Source organism: Ambystoma mexicanum, chromosome 2p (genome assembly GCF_040938575.1).
Source record: "Ambystoma mexicanum isolate Mex_15411 chromosome 2p, UKY_AmexF1_1, whole genome shotgun sequence".
In the NCBI taxonomy this organism is placed as follows: Eukaryota; Metazoa; Chordata; class Amphibia; order Caudata; family Ambystomatidae; genus Ambystoma; species Ambystoma mexicanum.
In genome coordinates, this window is record NC_090923.1 from 1,402,450,462 (window position 1) to 1,402,469,438 (window position 18,977).

The following is an 18,977-nucleotide window of genomic DNA, read 5'->3' on the forward strand; positions in this document are numbered from 1 at the left end:
CCATAGCCTCAGTTATAGTTTTTTCCCCCAGAACGTGTGACATAAGTCAACTGCCAGTCAGACACAAAGCCTTGCGGAACGTAAGCTGCAATCGCAAAAGAAATTCTGCAGCGGGGAAGGCAGGGCGGGAGCGATATGGAATACGTCGTCGGACCATCCCATCGAAAGAACGTTACCAGGTAAGAAAGTAACTTGTTCTTCGAGGGGATTGGGTCCTCCGACGTATTCCATATCTATGACAGACTCCCAAAGCAGTACCAAAGCAAGGAGGAGGGAAAGAATTTAGAATCAAAATGTAGAATAGCCAATCAAATAGCAGAGCAAAGGACCGCCTTGCCAAAGGCCAGATCCTGTGCTCGGATGGAATCAAGGGAATAGTGACGTACAAATGTATGTACTGAAGCCCAGGTGGCTGCATCACAGATGTTGCGAATAGAAACACCCCTCTGCAGGGCAGTAGACGCAGCCATACCCCTGGTAGAATGGGCCCGCAAGCCAGCCGGTGGGTCCTTACCTGCCAAACGGTAGCACTCCGAGATGGCCAAAATAATCCAGCGAGACAAAGTCTGTTTCGTCACAGCTTGCCCTAAACGCTTTCCAGCGTAACCAATAAAGAGTTGATCATCCACTCTGACCCGGGACATGCGTGAAACATAAAAGCTTAAAGCTCTCCTAGGATCAAGCCTATGGAGCCTCTCCTCTTCCTTACCAGGATGCGGAGGATAGAATGCCGGAAGAACAACCTTCTGGGCCAAATGAAATTCCGTCACTACCTTCGGAAGAAAAGAAGGACGAACTCGAAGGACAACCCTGTCCTTGTGAAATACAGTGAAGGGAGGCTTAACTGAAAGTGCCTGTAACTCACTCACTCTGCGAGCGGAAGTAACCGCAACTAAAAACACAGTTTTCAGAGTTAACAGCCTCAAAGGGCAAGAATGTAAAGGCTCAAACGGAGCACCCATAAGAAACTTAAGAACCAGGTTTAAATCCCAACCGGGCACCAGGAAAGGTGACGGAGGGAACACATTAGTGAGCCCTTTCAGGAACTGTGAAATCAAAGGGATTTTAAAGTAAGAACACTCTTCAGACGAGCACTTAAAGATGGACAGCGCCGCCAGGTAACCCTTAACGGTACCCACTTGCAAGCCCCTGTGGGCCAAAGAAAGCAAAAAGGACAGAACCATGGGGATGTCCCATGCAAAAGGATCCACATTCTGAACTCTGCACCAGTCGCAGAACTTACGCCAACGGCAACGGTACAGAGACTTTGTTGCCGGCCTTCGGGCCGAAAGCAACACCTCCATCACGTCCTCAGGGAGGTCCCAATCCTTATACCTCAACCTTTCAGAAGCCAAGCGTGAAGGTTGAGGGACCTGACCTCTGGATGGAGAACCTGACCCCCCTCCCGTGAGAGCAGATCGTCTCGGTAGGGAAGACGACGTGGAGGGCAGATGGATAAGTCGAGAAGGTCCGGGTACCACGTCCTCCGAGCCCACGCCGGGGCAATGAGGATCATCCGGGAACCGAACTTCCGTAACCTCCGCAGCACTTGCGGGATGACGGGGACTGGAGGAAACGCGTACAGCAGCGGGAATGACCACTCCACCACGAACGCGTCTCCTAAGGCTCCTTCTGGAGGAAATTCCCGCGAGCAAAACCTTTCGCACTTCCGGTTGACACTGGAGGCGAAGAGATCCACTTGAGGGGTCCCCCAAAGGGCGAAGATCTCCAGGAGAATCTCCTGAGCCAACTCCCACTCGTGAGAGATCGCGCTCTGCCTGCTCAGAGCGTCCGCCGTCACGTTTTCGGCTCCGGCCAGATGAACTGCCGAGATCGAAACTTCCTGCTGGATGGCCCAGAACTCGAGCTGCATCGCCTCTCTGCATAGAGGAAGTGACCCTGCCCCCCCCCCTTTTTGTTGAGGTAGTGCATGGCCACTGTGTTGTCCGTCAGGATCAGGACATTCTTCCCTCGCACAGACGGCAGAAAAGCCTTCAGGGCTAGCCTGACGGCCCTCAGCTCCAACAGATTGATATGGAGTCTGGACTCCGACGGAGACCAACGACCGCTGACTGTCAGCCCGTTGGCATGAGCTCCCCATCCCGTGAGGGATGCATCCGTCACGATCGTCACCTCCGGCCAGGGAAGCCAAAATGGAGCCCCCTTCATCAAGTTGCCTTCGAGGGCCCACCACAGAAGGTCCTGGGCGACCGAGGACGGCACCTGAATCGAGTCCGACATCCTGCCGGAGGACTGCGACCATTGCGTCTTGAGTGCCCACTGCAAAGATCACATCCGCAGGCGAGCCTCTGGCACCAGAAGAATGCAGGATGCCATGAGGCCGAGCAACCTCAGGAACTCGAACGCTGGGAGCGTCTGGGCATGCTGAAACTTGTGCACCATCTGCTGAATGTGAAGAGCCCTCACCTGGGGAGGAAAACACTGCCCCAGGGAAGTGTCGAGCACTGCTCCGATGTACTGGAGCCGCTGTGTTGGCGTCAAATGGGACTTCTTTAAATTGAGGGAGAAGCCCAGCCTGTGAAGGGAGCGACAGGTGATCGATAGATGATCCAGGACTTGCTCGGGAGAGCTCCCCCTGATCAACCAATCGTCCAGGTAGGGGTAGACGTGAATCCCCCCTTGCCTGAGATGCGCTGCCACCACCACCATGAGCTTGGTGAAAACCCTCGGGGCGGAGGTCAATCCGAACGGCAGGACCCGAAACTGAAAGTGCAAGTCGCCAACCGCGAACCTCAGGTACTTCTTGTGCTTGGGATGGATCGGCACATGGAAGTAAGCATCCTTGAGGTCGAGTGACACCAACCAGTCCTGAAGCTGAAGGGCCTGGAGGACTTGAGAGAGAGTAACCATCTTGAACTTGTCCTTCCTGAGGAGTTTGTTCAAACCGCGCAAGTCCATGATGGGTCTCAATCCCCCGTCTTTCTTCGAAACCAAAAAATAAGGGGAATACCATCCCTTGTTCCTCTCCGCTACAGGCACCAGTTCTATGGCGCCTTTCTCCAGCAGGGCTTGAATTTCCTGCGCAAGGAGCGGATCCGGACTCTGCAAAGAGAGGTTCCCCGGTGGATTGTCGCGAGGCCTGTGCCGAAAAGGAAGACAGTAGCCGTGGGTTATGATCTCCAGAACCCACACATCTGAAGTAATGGCTTGCCACTCTACAAGATGCTGCGCCAGCCTTCCCCCAACCGGCGAACCATGGGACATGGCCTCACGACTGAGCGGGAGCGGCTGCGGCGTTACCTGAGGGCAAAGAGGCAACTGCCCGAGCGGCCTTGGCACCACGGGTACCCTGTCGTCCACCTCTGGTACCCCTGCGTTGGCCTCTTTGACTGCCAGCTCCTCTCGCTTTACTGAAGGATGAGTAATAGCGAAAGGAACCACCCCTCCACTGCTGTCCCCTGGGACGAAAAGGCGGAGGTTGGCGAACTGCAGCGCCCAACGACTTCGCTGCAGCTTTTGAGGTCTGCAACCTCTCAAGGCTCTCGTCAGCCTTGCTGCCAAAAAGGTGTTCACCATCAAAGGGCATGTTGAGGAGCCGGGACTGCACATCAGGCGCAAACCCCGACTTCCGCAACCACGCAAACCTGCGTATCACGGTGCTCGCCGCCATGGACCTACTGACGCATTCAGCTAAGTCCAAACCCGACTGAACGGACTCACACATGGCATCCTTACCATCCTGGACCATAGCAAGGAAACCATCCCGTTCATCCCCTTCGGGAACATGTTCAGCCGCTAACGCAACACAGTTCCACAGAGTGTGCGTGAAACGTGACAAGGCACAAATGGAGTTGGCCGCCTGAAGCGCCATACCACCAGAAGAAAACACTTTCTTCGCCCAGCCATCAAAACGTTTGTCGTCCCTATCAGGAGGGATGGTAGGGTACGACGCCTGCTTTGCCGGGGCCGTGGCCGCCTGCACCACCAAACTCTCTGGAGTGGGGTGCCTGGTCAAGTAGCAGGGGTCGCCACTGGCTGGACGGTATTTTCGCGACAAGGATCTGCCCACCGCCGGGAGACTCTCCGGAGCAGTCCAAGCCGCCGCCACCCTTCTCTGTAAAGCCATATGGAACGGCAGAACCGGGTCAGTTGGGGGACCAACATCAAGGATGTCCGTCAGATCATCCTGCACAAACTCCCCTGGGGGAGCAGACCATCCCAAGTACTCAGAAACCCTAGCCATAAGGCGCCGGTACGAGGAATCAGCATGAGAGCCAGGCTCAGGCCTACAACACTCCACCTCCGGAGAGGTGTCCAGTCCACTGGCATCATGCAGTGACTGTCTCGACTCGTCAAACTGACTATGGCCCGAGACAATGTCACCCGGAACCTGACTAGGAACCAGGCCATCAGAATCCTCATCCGCCTCTGAAATATAATCCAGGTGGCGAAAAGAAGGCACTCGAGAGTGCTTGCTCTTAACCAGAGCCTTCCTAGGGGGTCCACCCGTGCCCTGGGGTACCTCCGACACGAAAGGCGTCGATGGCGTCGAGCGAATCGGCGCCAGCGTCGAGAGAACCGGCATCGGCGCCGAGAGGATCGGCGTCGACGTCAGATGCAGCGCCTCCAGAATCGGCGGCGTCGACACAGCCCTCGACGACCTGAGCGTCGACGGCATCGACGACTTCCTCGGAGCCAGAGCCTCGAGAAAACCTGTCGACGCCCTCGACGCCACAGACGTCGAAGCCTTCTTCGAAGACCTCACAGGTGCACACGGTCTCGAACGCGTCGAGGACCGGGACCTGGAACGGGTACGTCGAGAACGAGTCCCCTTGTCCGAACGGGACCTTTCCCGTGACTCGTGCCGACCACTCTTGCGAGCGGTGTCTCTCGACCTCACACGACCGACCCCACTCGGGGGCGCGGACGGCTGAGTACCCTGCGACTCAAGAATCGCCAACATCTTCTTCCCGAAGAAAGCCCATTCCTCCGGCGTCGTACGGCCCGAGGGGTAAGCGACGTGCCGGGCAGAGCCCTCCGAAGAGGACCTGGAAGACGACCGATGTCGGCGCTTCCGAGAATGCCTCGAAGAGGCAGAGGAGTGGCGAGACCGACTCCTAGAAGGAGACCCACGAGACTTCCGACGATGACACGGAGAGTCACCCCTCGAATCATCCGTCGAAAGCCCCGCAGACTTCGACTTCCGGGGCTTGGACACCCGACCTACCGACAACTTCTTCTTACGTTCGCGTAAGGCTTTGGACGTGAGCGACTGGCAGTCGATACAGTCATCCGTGTCGTGGGCCTCCCCGAGGCACCAGAGGCAGGCGTCGTGCGAGTCCGTCACCGACATCTTGGACCCACACTCCCCGCACTTCTTGAAACCCGGACGCGGGGTCGAAGACGAAGTAGAAGACATCTTCAGAAGGATTTACACAAACGAACAGGTTCGAAGAACCGAGAAGAACAGAACTCCAAAGAGTCGAGGCGTTCAAACTGAGAAACACGAAGCAACACGTTCGCGGAAAAAACGGAACTGAGGCTATGGGCGTCGTGCGTCCTACTTATCACATCGGATGACGTCGGACGTCGGAGGAGGTCCTCGACGACGGCGCATCGACGTCATCGACGCAGGACGCAGACGCCGAAAAAGTTTCCGAAGCAGCACAGCTGTGGTGATTACATGTCATAGATATGGAATACGTCGGAGGACCCAATCCCCTCGAAATGTTTCGACTATAGGTCGTCTTCAAGGCATAGTATATGGGCTTGTATTTCTTTATAAGTGTGCCCTAGCGTCAATAGGAACCCTTGTCGTACTCGGGGGACAGTTTTCGTTGGGGTTTAAAGTTAATGGTTGGGGGGGAAAGGGAGTTCAAGGGAGGGGAAAAAGTCGGAGAAGTCGGATTAATGAATCATACATCACAGGCGTACCGAAGCAACGGCACTTGAACATTACAGCATGGGGATGATACGCCTTTTATCATACAATATTAGGGGTATGAACCACCCAACGAAAAGAGCGAAACTGGAGAAACAGTTCAAAAGGGGGAAGGCCGACATTCTACTCCTCCAAGAAACCCATATCAGAACAAGGGATAAACAGAAAACAAGGATAAAAGGTTACAAAATATGGGCACAGGCGACAGCAAAGGAAAAAAAGGCAGGGGTTCTGATTGCGGCGAAAGAAGGGAAAGAATTTAAACTTCTGGACATAACCGTAGATAAAGAAGGTAGATACGCCTTCGCCAATGTAGAAATCGAGGGATCTCTCATCACACTAGCCTCGATATACGCACCCAATCAGGGGCAGGATGGATTCCTCAGGGACACTCTGTCAAAACTGGAGGTCTTCGCGAGGGGGGATGTGATCCTGGGAGGGGACCTTAACATGGCGTGGAACCCACAATTAGATAGGAGTACAGGTAAAACACAGGGCCAGGGGGCACCCACAAAGCGCCTGCGACAACAAATGGACCACTTGGCCCTAAATGGTGTATGGAGGGAGAGAAAAGGCGAACAAAGGGGCTACACTCACTTCTCACATGTCCATAACACCATGTCCAGGATAGACTATTTCTGGGTGTCGGTGGGTCTGCTGGGAAAAATACAAGATGTAGTCAAGGGAGCAATAGCCCTCTCAGACCATGCCCCCCTTTGGCTAGATGTGACATTCCCAGGGAGAAAGAATGGGCTGTGGAGATGGAAGCTACCGCAAGATCTGATCCAGGACCCTGTAACCGGGGAGTCAATTAGGGAAGCGATAGAGGAGTACTTTATACAAAACGACACAGGGGAGGTAGCATTGAGCGCGGTCTGGGACGCGTTCAAAGCAGTACTGTGGGGAAAGATGATTGCGCTGAAAACTACGAGAGACAAACAAAGGTTTCAGTGGGAAAGGGAATTGGAAAAGGCGATTGAGGACATCCAAGAAAAAATGCTAACACATCCCACGAAGATACTGAAAAAATCACTAAAACACACACAGGGCCAACTAGAGATGCTACGGACGAGAGGCGCAGAAAAAAACCTACTCTATCTGAAACAGAGATATTACAATAAAGCAAACAAAGCGGACAGACTCCTGGCGAGACAGCTCAGGACAAAGCAGAAAGAAACAACGATCAAGGCCATTCGCGATGCGAAGGGGGACATTCAAACACGCACACATGACATGGGGGAAACCCTGAGACAATTCTACCAAACTCTCTACTCCACAGAACGCCCAGACACATGCGCCCAAGACTCATATTTAGAGGCCCTACAGATACCGAAAATATCAGAAGAAGAAAAACAAACATTAGAGTCCCCTATTAGTGAAGAGGAAATCAGGAAAGCAATAAAGGAACTCCCAGTTAACAAAGCTCAAGGCCCAGATGGGTTTACGGCACAATTCTATAAAAAATATTCTGACATACTGACCCCGATATTAACCAGGCTCTTAAACTCCTTTAGAGAGAATGGCAATATAACTCCCACAATGAACGAAGCGAAAGTATTAGTATTCCACAAACCAGGTAAGGATCCAACGAATCCGGCGTCCTATAGACCAATCTCCCTGATTAACTTAGATGCGAAAATCTACACAAAGATTCTGGCCACAAGATTGTCCCAGCTACTCCCGAAACTAATCGGCGAAGATCAATCAGGCTTCATTCCCGGCAGACAAACGCATGACAATACAAGGAGACTCGCCCACCTGGTGGAAAAAATAGGCATATCCCACACCCCTGCGATTCTTCTGTCTGTAGACGCTGAGAAGGCCTTTGACCGAGTCGAATGGTCTCTCCTATTCAAAATCTTGAAATGCATGGGGTTCGGGGAACAGTACATCGCGAGCATCCGAGCGAACTATAACTCCCCATCCAGTAGAATAATCATTAACGGCGAGGTTACGGATAAGGTAATTATATCAAGAGGCACGAAACAGGGATGCCCCCTCTCACCCTTACTCTATGCTCTATTCTTGGAACCACTCCTAATAAAAATATGGGAGTCAACCAACATCAAAGGGATAGACATGGCGGGACAGCAACATAAAGTGATCGCCTACGCGGATGACATGCTAATAACCCTAGAGGACCCCGAATCAACCTTAGCAGTAGCGGTGAGGGAATTAGAACACTATGGAACCATCTCGAGTCTAAAAATAAATAGGAAAAAATCAGAGATCCTAATCCTGGCAGGAGACTGCGCAAACATAGAAAGGGAAGCCAATTTGCAGGACCTTAAGATAGTAAAAAGTAGCATAAAATATCTGGGAATTGTGGTTCCACATAAAATCGAGTTATTCTACGGGGAAAACTACCCATCACTAATCGCAAACATCAGAAAGGAACTAGCAAGATGGAACCCACTACAGATTTCGTGGTGGGGCAGAATACAAGCTATCAAAATGTCGATCCTCCCAAGGGTCCTATACTATTTCCAGTCTATCCCGGTGGGAGTCCCCGATACCTTTTTCAAGACCCTGACCAAAATAATATCATCCTTTATATGGAAAGGGAAGACCCCCAGGATAGCAAAAATGGTCCTAACGGCCCCAACCAGGGATGGGGGGATGGCGCTCCCACATTTTAAAAAATATTATCAGGCGGCACAGCTCAAAGTTCTGAGGGAATGGGTAAGGGTGAACCCGCAGCGGATATGGGCCAAGCAAGATAGGGCGGTAGCTAGGACCCCACTGGTCGAACTCCTTTGGAAACAGAGGCAACACAGACATGAAATCCTGAGAATTAGCGAAATTATGAGGACCACGCTAAAAGCGTGGGACCACCAAACACGAACGGGTATTATGACCACGGAGCTGGGACCCTTTACACCCATTTGTAGAAATCCACAATTTCCCCCGGGGACGGAACCAGGGGCATATGACAGATGGGAAGAGGAGGGCATAACCAAAATAGGGGAAATGTTTGCAGACAAGGAAATTATCTCACTGGAATCCTGTTTTACTGGCTCAAACCCCCCCAAAGGTGAGAGATATAGATATGAGCAGCTGAAACACTGGCTAAGTTCCCCGAATATCACGGAAGCAGCACCCAGAGACCTCACTGCCTTTGAGACATACCTCATATCCAACACGGGGGAGGAAAAGTGGGTGGCAACTCTATATAAATTCATAAACACACAAGGGGAGGACATTAAATGGTCCTATAGAATAAAGTGGGGCAGAACATTAGGGAAAGAACCAACGGATAGACAATGGGAGGACCTATGGAAGCTGATCCCCAAGATGACCTGTTCGGCACAAACCAGGGAGATGTGGGTCAAAATTATGACTCAATGGCACTACACCCCAGAGAGACTCCACTCCATGTACCCAAACGTGTCAAATCTATGCTGGAGAGGATGTGATGAAGTGGGTACCTGGAGACATATTTGGTGGGACTGTGAGGGTATCAAACCATTCTGGGAAGAAATTAGAAACGATTTGGGCAAAGTATTCCCGGATGTGGGGCTGCTTGGGGAAGAGGTCTGGCTATGTGGACTCAGGGATGGCACGGCAAGACTATACAGTAGATCACAATGGAGAGCATTCACAGGTCTACTCATCGCGGCATGGACCACCATAGCACAGAAGTGGAAGAGCAAGGATACTCCACTGAAATTCACATGGCTGCAAAAAGTATGGGCCCACATTACAATGGAGAAAATCACCCACAAAATACAAGGTTCCGGAGACAAATAAGGAAAATAATGGGAAGGGACCCTGCAATATCTCCAGTCAGACTTTATGGAACAGTGGTGCCCCCATAATATTAAAGTCTCAGACATCTTCAATGCTTAATAAAAGCCAGAGATAATTAGAGCTCTCCGACACATGGGGTGGGAGGGGGGGGGGTCTAAGGGTTTGTTAACAATGTTCAAAGTTAACTCTTGATGTATACATGCAAACTAATAAAGATAAGTTTTAAAAAAAAAAGCTGTATCCACTGGTAAGGGCCAAACTCTATGGTTGGCAGCCACTTACTGCTTTACAATATTCAGTGCACATGGGTGAATCTTGTGACCACTATCCATAACTGAAGCCCATGACTAGTACCCATTCATGTGTTAAAATATATTTGGCCATGCACACCGACTCTGGCTGAAGGCCAGGTTTAATGCCAGTTACTATTGTAATTTAATTAGCGATGTCATCTGTGATGTCATCACTGTGGTCATAGGCTGCGCAACAGGGGGCACAAAGTTAAGGTGGCTTTAGCTGAATTTCAGGGGTTTTGTTGCGTTAAGTTCTCACCTTAACGTCCCTGCAACTAAAGTTTTTTCCTAGACATATAAACTATAAACAAGTGTCCCTAACATGCCTATCTACCCCCATCCATTCCATATGGTCCTCCATCTCCCCATGTCTATCACAATCCCCTAAAACACTGCATGTACGATCCTAACCCACCCAAAATATCATATAGCTGTGGCTACCAACAACCATAAACACACAGCGTGCCATTTCTCCTTGAATAGCCGCGAATAGCATAAACACAGATACCATTTGTCCTCAAATAGCTGCGGGTACAAAACAGAGGCATGTCTACCCGCTGTTAACAGTGAATACCAAGTGGCTGCAGTACCAGTACCATCAACCAATCAAAAATGGAAAACACACGCATCAAATACAGCCTGCTCATATCGTCGCCCCTTAATATATACACACACGCAGGAAAGTCCATTTGAGCCAAGTCACATTCCACAATGCCACCTACTAGCCATCGCTGGAAGTTCACCTCCAGGTTCTGAGCTACAATAGCAAGGCATTGGGGTATTCAAATTAGCTCAAATGCAAACCTTTTTCTCCAGGAAATTGTTTTTGTCGAAGAGGGCAGTGCTATTTTATACATAGCTTAATCAACCCAAGAAATACATTTGCAAGGCTGTCAGGACAACTTCCAACGATGGCTAGTAGGTGGCATTGTGGAATGCGTGGCATGGCTCAAATGGACTTTCCTACTTTCACATTTCAGGTGAAAGTTTATTTTCCAATCCTTTTTAAACCCACCATAACTTCCTTAGTATTGTGTATGTAAATATTACATGGCCCACAGTCGTGTAGTTATGGTTAAGTTGCTAAACCCATAGGAAGACCACTTTTTGGGCGGCTTATAACTTCGCTCCCACTGGAGGAATCCTCACCAAACTTAGTAAAAAGAAAAAAGTATATGGCCCCAAAATATTATTTTTTTTCAGACAGAATGGGCAAAAGCTTTGCGCACGGCTACAGCCCAAACGGCTGGATGGATTTTAACCAAATTTGCGGCAGGAGCGGGGCTTGGTTCCGAAAACGTGTTTTTGTGCGTTGGTGGAAATACCACCAGTACTTTTGTTGCAAAGATTGGAAATGTACGTCTCAAAAAATTTGTGATATCTGGCTCCGCAGACCCATTTCCCTATTCACGCCACGGACAAAAGTCTCATTGGCTTGCACTACACCGTGAAGTCAGCGAACATTGGACACGGCCGGTGGTTGGCTAGAGGGAAGCGTGCCATGCGTCAAAGTTTTTGGGAAATGCCGCCATGGTGTTTCGGAGGACAGTGCGGCACAAAAAGTGACTGACAAACATACTTTACGCCATGTGGTGGTGGAAGAAGGGATGGAAAGGGTGGGGGAGTGAGAAGTGGTTCATCAGAGACATCTGATTATTAGGTGGACGAAGATGGTGGTGTGCCTGCAGGATCTGTGCATACTGCGCCAATTTGCCGGTCTCTGCACAGGCGACTACCATGTGTGGTGAATTCAGGCAACCTTCGTTACGGCACGATAGCTCGTGCCACGACCTCTTACCGTGGTAACTGGTGGCAGCTCAAGTGCAGAAGGGGAGTGCATTGCACATGACGAACATTGTAAGGTAGCGTGTGCTACGGTGTGTTGCATGTGGTAAACCCATTCGATGCACGGATGGAAGTCTTGCACCGACAACTATGTGCCGTGGTTGCAATTAGGTTTCACATTGTTGCCTTCTGTGTGTGGTTCGTCAGCATTGCATACATTGTTGATTCCATGGGTGTAGTGATTGTGAGCGCGTTCTACAGTGTTTACTCCATGGCTGCAGCTTATGGAGTGAACAGTTCTGCAGTGTATGCACTTGGTGCATGGAATACTGTCAGTATAGAACAGGGTAGGGTTGGAGTTCATCTTCTATGTGCTTGGATACTGCATTGTGTGTGAACTGGGTGCAAAATTGAAATAGTGTGTGCATAGACGCGGATAGGGGTGAACTGCTTATTTCATAGGATTGGGTAGTGTCCATTGCGTAGAGTGCTGAAAAAAATTGGTTTGGTTGGCAGTAACTCCATAATATGTGAATGAAAGTGGGTAGGGGTGCCGGAGGCAGTGTTACGGTTCTAGATTCGGCTAACTGTTGCATGTTTCCATGCATAACTGTATTACGGTGTGGAGGTTTGGTAGTAGTGCCGGTGGCTGTGGTACGTGTGGAGTGTGGTACTGACCGGTGAGTTGGTGCTCGAGTCGAGAGTTAGGTAAGTGTGCTCTGGCCGGTCAAGGATGGAGTCACTGCGAGCAGGTAAGAGGCGCTTCAGCGATGATTGGGCTAGTTCTGATGGAGAAAAAAAAAAACGGGTAAGTGCGCCTCCGCGATAGTTTTGTTGTACAACGGGTAAGTGGTTCCTCCGAGATGGGTCGTTGGAGAACAGGATGGATGCTTCGCCGGAAGGGTTGCACAGGAACATAGGTAAGTTGCTTCTCAGGCGGCGGTGAGTGTTACGCTGCTTGGGCAGAATAGCGCGAAGCCTAGACCTGCGGGCGGGGCAGGCTTAAATATAGCCTGGTCTCAGCCACGCCCCCTTACTCTGCTGGATGGTTCCACCCTGCCACTCCCAAATGCTTCTGCACGTGCAGCTTCTTGGATTCCTCTGGGCATGCACAGATGGGAGTGGATGACTGAGATGAAATGGAATAGCACGGGCCCAGGGAAAACGGTGTGCAGAGCACATTTTCTTATGAGCCTGGTGCCAAGGGGGATGAGGACTGGGGTTCCAGTCCAGTGGCCATGACAGTTTACAAACTCAGCGGATTCCGCAGTAGTTTCAGGATTACACGTGCCACACCCGGCCATTTTCAGGATGGCAGCCATGGAAATGGGACTGTGGAGGCTAAGGCATTGCTCAATAAGGTTTCTGGTTGTGGTGTGTTGGCAAAAACTATGGCAGAAGGTCTCTTTGTAAAGAGAAGTGCAGAAGGCTATGTGCAAGTGAGCAAGGTAAGGTAAGGGGCAGGCATCCTGTTTGTATGCATGCACTGCATGTACTTGTTTGAAGGTGCTAACATGCATTCAGTGCTGCTTTTGTTGAAAAGTATGTAGTAAGTGGGGTACTGCGGGAAAAAAAAATCTGTGAAGTGGAGAAGGTAAGTGGCCGGCATCCCGTTATGAACGCAATGTGTATGATATGAAATTGTATGGTCTATGCAAGTGTATATTTCTTCCATAAAATTAACACGGGATACCACAAACTATTCAGTCATGTGTCTAATGCCGAAAGGCATCTCTCCTGCAATCAAGCAGTGAAATCACACACCTATATCTAAAGGATGACGGAATAGTTTGTGGTATCCCGTGTTAACATTTGACTTTATGGAATAAATAACAGACATCCAGATTACAATAAATAACCTATCTTATACACTTGCATAGACCAAGTAGCAACTAGTACCTTAAAGGAAGGAGAATACACGTCACACCATAATATGAGTCCAAGTGACAAAGTGGGGCATCTAGGAATTTGCAAACTGTGTTGGAGCACGTACCAACTAACTGAATCAGTATTTATATAACTCAATTGTATCAGAGTTCATTGGCATTAGGACATTAGAATGACATAACTCATTCACCACTTAATGTTACACTGCACAACTATCACGCCCTGACGACCCCAATGGGTTGAAACACTTGTTGGCAGGTGATATCTGAAATCTACCTTTGTATCCCAAACTGTTGTGAAATGCCTCTGTTTGTGAAGGCAACTGATACTTGTAACCTACTCATGTATCACTAACTGTCACTAAACGCTACTGTCTTTGGCAACGCCAAAATCGCAAAATCTTCAAGTCTTTAGTTTTGAAAAACAAGCTGCTATGTTAAGTCTCCTTTGAAATATAAGCTGCTATGTTAAGTTTCCTTTGACAATGAAGTTTGTGAAAACAACAAAGACACTATATTGTCTTGTTTCTGTACTCTATGATTTTTGATTTTTTTTAACATTAAACGAGCCCCCAGGCATTACCTTTACTCATGCGAAAATTGTTCTTACTTACAAATGGATGGTGAGCGCAGCATGTGAAGAAAAACTTTGTGGCCTGCTACTCCGTTCTGAAAAGCTACAAACAGATTGCGGAGCAGCTCTGGGGTGTGGCCTTTTGTAGGGCTGCTGTGTATAACTTGCACCCGGAAAACAGGCCTATATTGTTTAAAAACAAACATACATAGATATATATATATATATATATGTATATATGGGATACATTACTCACCGTAATCGTATTTCTGATGCTTGTATCTGCTTAGATTCACATGCTGTGCTGTGCATAGGCCGACATCTAGTGGAAGCTGCGGAGTATTACAGTTTGTTTTTCGAAGATCGAAAATGGGCGTCGACACAGGGCGTGCCAGTAATACTATCCCTAGTGTGACGTCCACTGTACCCATGATCCCTCACGCGTCTAGGATCCCCAGATTGTGTTTTTCCTGACATGAGGTAGCATGAGGAGTAGCGTGAGTACAGATAATCCAAGCAGATAGGTAGAAAGGTAGGACTACAAGCAACCATGCGCCTTCTCTCAGAGGGGAGGAAGGGTGGGTCGCATGTGAATCTAAGCAGATACAAGCATCAGAAATACGATTACGGTGAGTAATGTATCCCTTCTGAGGCTTGTGGAATCTGCTTAGATCACATGCTGTGCATAGATTAGCGAGCAGTACCTGAAGAAGGAGGTGGGGTGTGAGAAGGGTCATGAGCAAATAAATGTCTTAGAACCGCTTGTCCCACTTGTGTATCTGTCTTGGAATGAGTGTCAATGCAGTAGTGCTGAGTAAAAGTGTGAATAGAGCTCCAAGTAGCTGCTTTGCAAATGGTGTCAAGGGGTACATTTGCAATGAAAGCCAGAGTGGCCCCAATACCTCTTGTAGAGTGGGCCCTAGGCGTGAAAGGCAGAGTCTTTTCAGCGAGTGAGTAACACAGCTGGATACAGTTAACAATCCACTTAGAGATGGCACCCTTAGAGACGCGATCCCCCTCTCTGCCTGTAGCTACGGAGACAAACAGCTGATCTGTTTTTCGTAACGGTCTGGTCTTGTTTACATAGTAGAGGACCGCCCTACGCACATCTAGTGTGTGTAGTTTCACCTCAGCCGAGCTTTGTGGGTTTTGGAAGAAAGCCGGAAGCTCGATGGACTGGTTTACGTGGAATTTAGAGATAAATTTAGGTGAGAACCTAGGGTGTGTGCGTAAAACCAGTTTGTCCTTGTGGACAGTAAAGAAGGGATCCTGCACTGACAGAGCCTGGATTTCACTGACCCTTCTTATAGAAGTAATGGCTACTAAGAAGGCTGTTTTATAAGTCAGATGTTTGAGACTACTTTTATGCATGGGCTCGAAGGGCGGGCCCATGAGTTTAGATAGCACCACGTTCAGGTCCCATCCTGGTGGTGGGTTGGAAATTGGAGGATGAAGTCTCTTTACTCCTTCCATGAAAGCTTTAACCACTGGTATTTTCCACCACGATACCTTGTTATGGGAGGTGGTGTAGGCTGATAGAGCTGCCAGGTGCACCTTGAGTGAGTTAAAAACCAGACCTGCATCTAGCAGGTGGAGCATGTATGTAACAATAGTGGAAGGAGTGCATTCAATTGGGTTGATTTGTTTATTCTGGCACCAAATAACAAATCTCCTCCATTTGTCAAAGTAGCAGTGCCTTGTGTTTGGTTTCCTAGATTCTTTTAGGATGTCCATACATCTTTGTGGTAGATTGAGATGTCCAAACTCTATGACCTCAGGAGCCATGCTGCGAGGTTCATTGAGTTGGATTGAGGATGCACTGTTTGACCCTGGTGCTGGGACAGAAGGTTGTACCAGGTTGGAAGTCTGATGGGTTCGCACACCGCCATCCTGCGTAAGTGTGGGAACCAAGGTTGTCTTGCCCACATGGGAGCAATTAGGACGAGCGTCATCGACTCTCTGTTCATCTTGTTGACCACCTTCCTGATGAGAGGAGTTGGTGGAAAAGCGTACGCAAACATCCCTGACCAGTTCATCCACAGGGCGTTCCCCTGGGAGTCTGGTTGGGGGAACCTGGATGCAAATCCTGGGCATTGTCTGTTTTCGCTTGTGGCGAATAAGTCTATAGTGGGGCAACCCCACTGAGAGAAGATGTCTTCTACGACCTCTTTGTGTAGAACCCATTCGTGTTCCCCTGGGAGGGAGTCTCTGCTTAAAGCATCCGCTAGGGAATTGAGTTCCCCTGGAACATGTTGTGCTGACAGGAAGATGTTCCGTCTGAGTGCCCATATCCAGATTTTCTGGGCAAGCTTGGACAGATTTGGTGAACGAGTCCCTCCTTGCTTGTTCAGGTAGAACATGGCTGTTGTGCTGTCCGTCCGGATTTGCACTGCCAGGTTGAGCAGGTAGGGCTCGAATGCTAGAAGTGCTCTGAATACTGCCAGAAGTTCTAGCAGGTTGATGTGGTTCCTGGCTACTGAGGGAGACCAAAGACCTTGGGCTGTGTGGAGGAGATGGTGAGCTCCCCACCCAGTGAGGCATGCATCGGTAGGGACTATTGCCTGTACCTCGGGATCGTGAAAAGGTTTCCCCTGAGCAAGATTTACTCTTGTCCACCAGTGAAGGCTTTGTACCAATGTTGGCGAAACGACCACTAGATCGTCCCACTGACCCCTTGCCTGAGACCACTGTTTCGCCAACCATTCCTGCATGGGACGCATGCGCAGTCGTGCGTGGGGGACCAGGTAAATGCATGAAGCCAACATGCCCAGCAAACGCATTGCCCTGCGTACCGTTATTTGGCGACCGGCCTGATATTGCGGAATTTGCAGTAGTATATTCCGAATTCTTTCCTCTGAAGGAAACGTTAACCCTCTTTGAGTATCCAGGATAGCTCCTAGGAACTGTTTGGAGGTGCTTGGCACTAGGCTTGATTTCTTCTCGTTGATTGAGAAGCCTAATTCGTGAAGGAGGTCGATAGTCCTTTGAATGTTTGTCCTGCAAATCACTGGGGTTTCCCCCGTTATGAGCCAGTCGTCCAGCCAGATAAGGGTTTACTGGGATAGCTTTCCTGCGTAGGTGTGCAGCCGCCACCGCCAGTACCTTGGTGAATACCCTTGGTGCCGAAGCTATCCCGAAGGGCAGCACTTTGAACTGATAGTGTTGACTGTCCACCTTGAAGCGTAGGTACTTTCTGTGCGCTGGGAGCATGGAAATATGAAAATAGGCATCTTTCATATCCAAAGTTGCCATGTAATCCCCCTTTTTTAGGAGGGGGATTACCTCTTGTAGTGTAGTCATACGAAACTTTTGGGGCTTGACATACTTGTTGGCAGGCCGCAAGTCCAATACTGGGCGCATTGTTAAGTCTTTCTTTGGAACAAGGAAGTAAGTTGAATAAATACCCTTGTTTACCTGGTGGCTTGGGACGATTTCTATCGCGTCCTTTTGGAGCAGATTGTAGATCTCCTCGAGGAGGATCTTCTGATGTTCTAAAGAGTGGACTTTTTGTCTTGGAGGATGGTTTCGGGGACGTTGCAGTAGTTCTATACAGTACCCATTGGATACCGTTGACAGCACCCACCTGTCGGATGTTATCCCTTCCCATGCCTGGGTGAAGCTGGATATTCGTCCCCCTACTGGGGTTGTATGGGAAGGGACCCTGAAATGAGCGTCACTGCTTTGGTGGAGGCGTGCCGCCTCCTTTACTGGGGCTGCCTCTGCCTCTACCACGTCCTCTTCTACTAGCCCTACCATACCCCTGGGTAGACTGTTGTGAGTTGGTGTTCCACTGTGTACCCTGGGTGTGGGAATAGCTATTTCCTCTATTGGAATTTTGGCCGCGGGGGCGACGAAAATTGCCGTTCCCTCTTTGGTTAGGTGGTTTTGTAGTTAACTGGCCAAGGGATTTGAGGGTGTCGAATTCCTCCTTAGCGTTTTTTAGAGCGTCCTCGACTGCCTTTCCAAACAGGAGATCACTTTCCACTGGTTTGTCTAAGAGTGCAGCTTGTGTTTCTGCTTTGAATCCCGACTGCCTCAACCAAGCATGTCTTTTGATGACAGTCCCATCTGCTATAATTCTACCCGCATTGTCTGCGGCGTCCAAAGTTGCTTTTAAAATGCAGCCTGAGACGTTTCTTCCCTCTGCACAAATGCGAGATAGCTGGCTCTTAAGGGGTTCGGGAGCGGAATCTATTAGTGCTGCCACTTCTTCCCACTGATGGCAGTTGTAGCTGGCCAACAGTGTGGTGGAATTCGCGATTCTGGTTTGGTAGGCTGCCGTGGAAGCTACTTTTCTACCAAAACCATAGAGTTTTTTACTTTCCTTGTCGGGGGGAGCCTCAGAGGAAGATAATGGGGTTCCAGCTCTCTTGCGGGTGTTAGTTACGACTAGAGAGTCTGGCTTAAGTTGACCTCTAATATATAGAGGGTCCGACTGGGCTGCTTTAAACAGCTTCTCTACTCTCGGGTTTACAGGTCTTGTCAGGTTTGGGTTGATAAGGGATGGTGCTATTCTGCGTTGAATAGATTTCAGGATGGGAATGGTCTGGGCTACTGTCTTCCTTTCCCCTATTAGTTCCTCCGCGAAGTCCCTCTCTTCTTGGACACCTTGTGTGTCTATGTGGAAGTGGTTAGCTGCCCGAGAGAGCAGTTCATTCAGGAGGGGCTGATTATCTATTGGGGAATCAGACACTGGGGCTTCCCTTTCGACTGGTGAGTCCATTCTGAAAATATCTGGGCTATTTTCTGGCTCATCCTCGTCTTCGTCCTCCCCGTAATAATCTGAC

At 49.6% G+C, this 18,977-nt stretch overlaps 1 protein-coding gene across 30 annotated transcripts in view; it reads right to left on the bottom strand.

Annotated features, from left to right (window-relative positions):
- The window catches only part of MAP4 (microtubule associated protein 4), a 2,534,981-nt gene that overhangs the window by 1,075,615 nt on the left and 1,440,389 nt on the right, over positions 1–18,977 (bottom strand). The gene's annotated exons all lie outside the window — the stretch shown is intronic.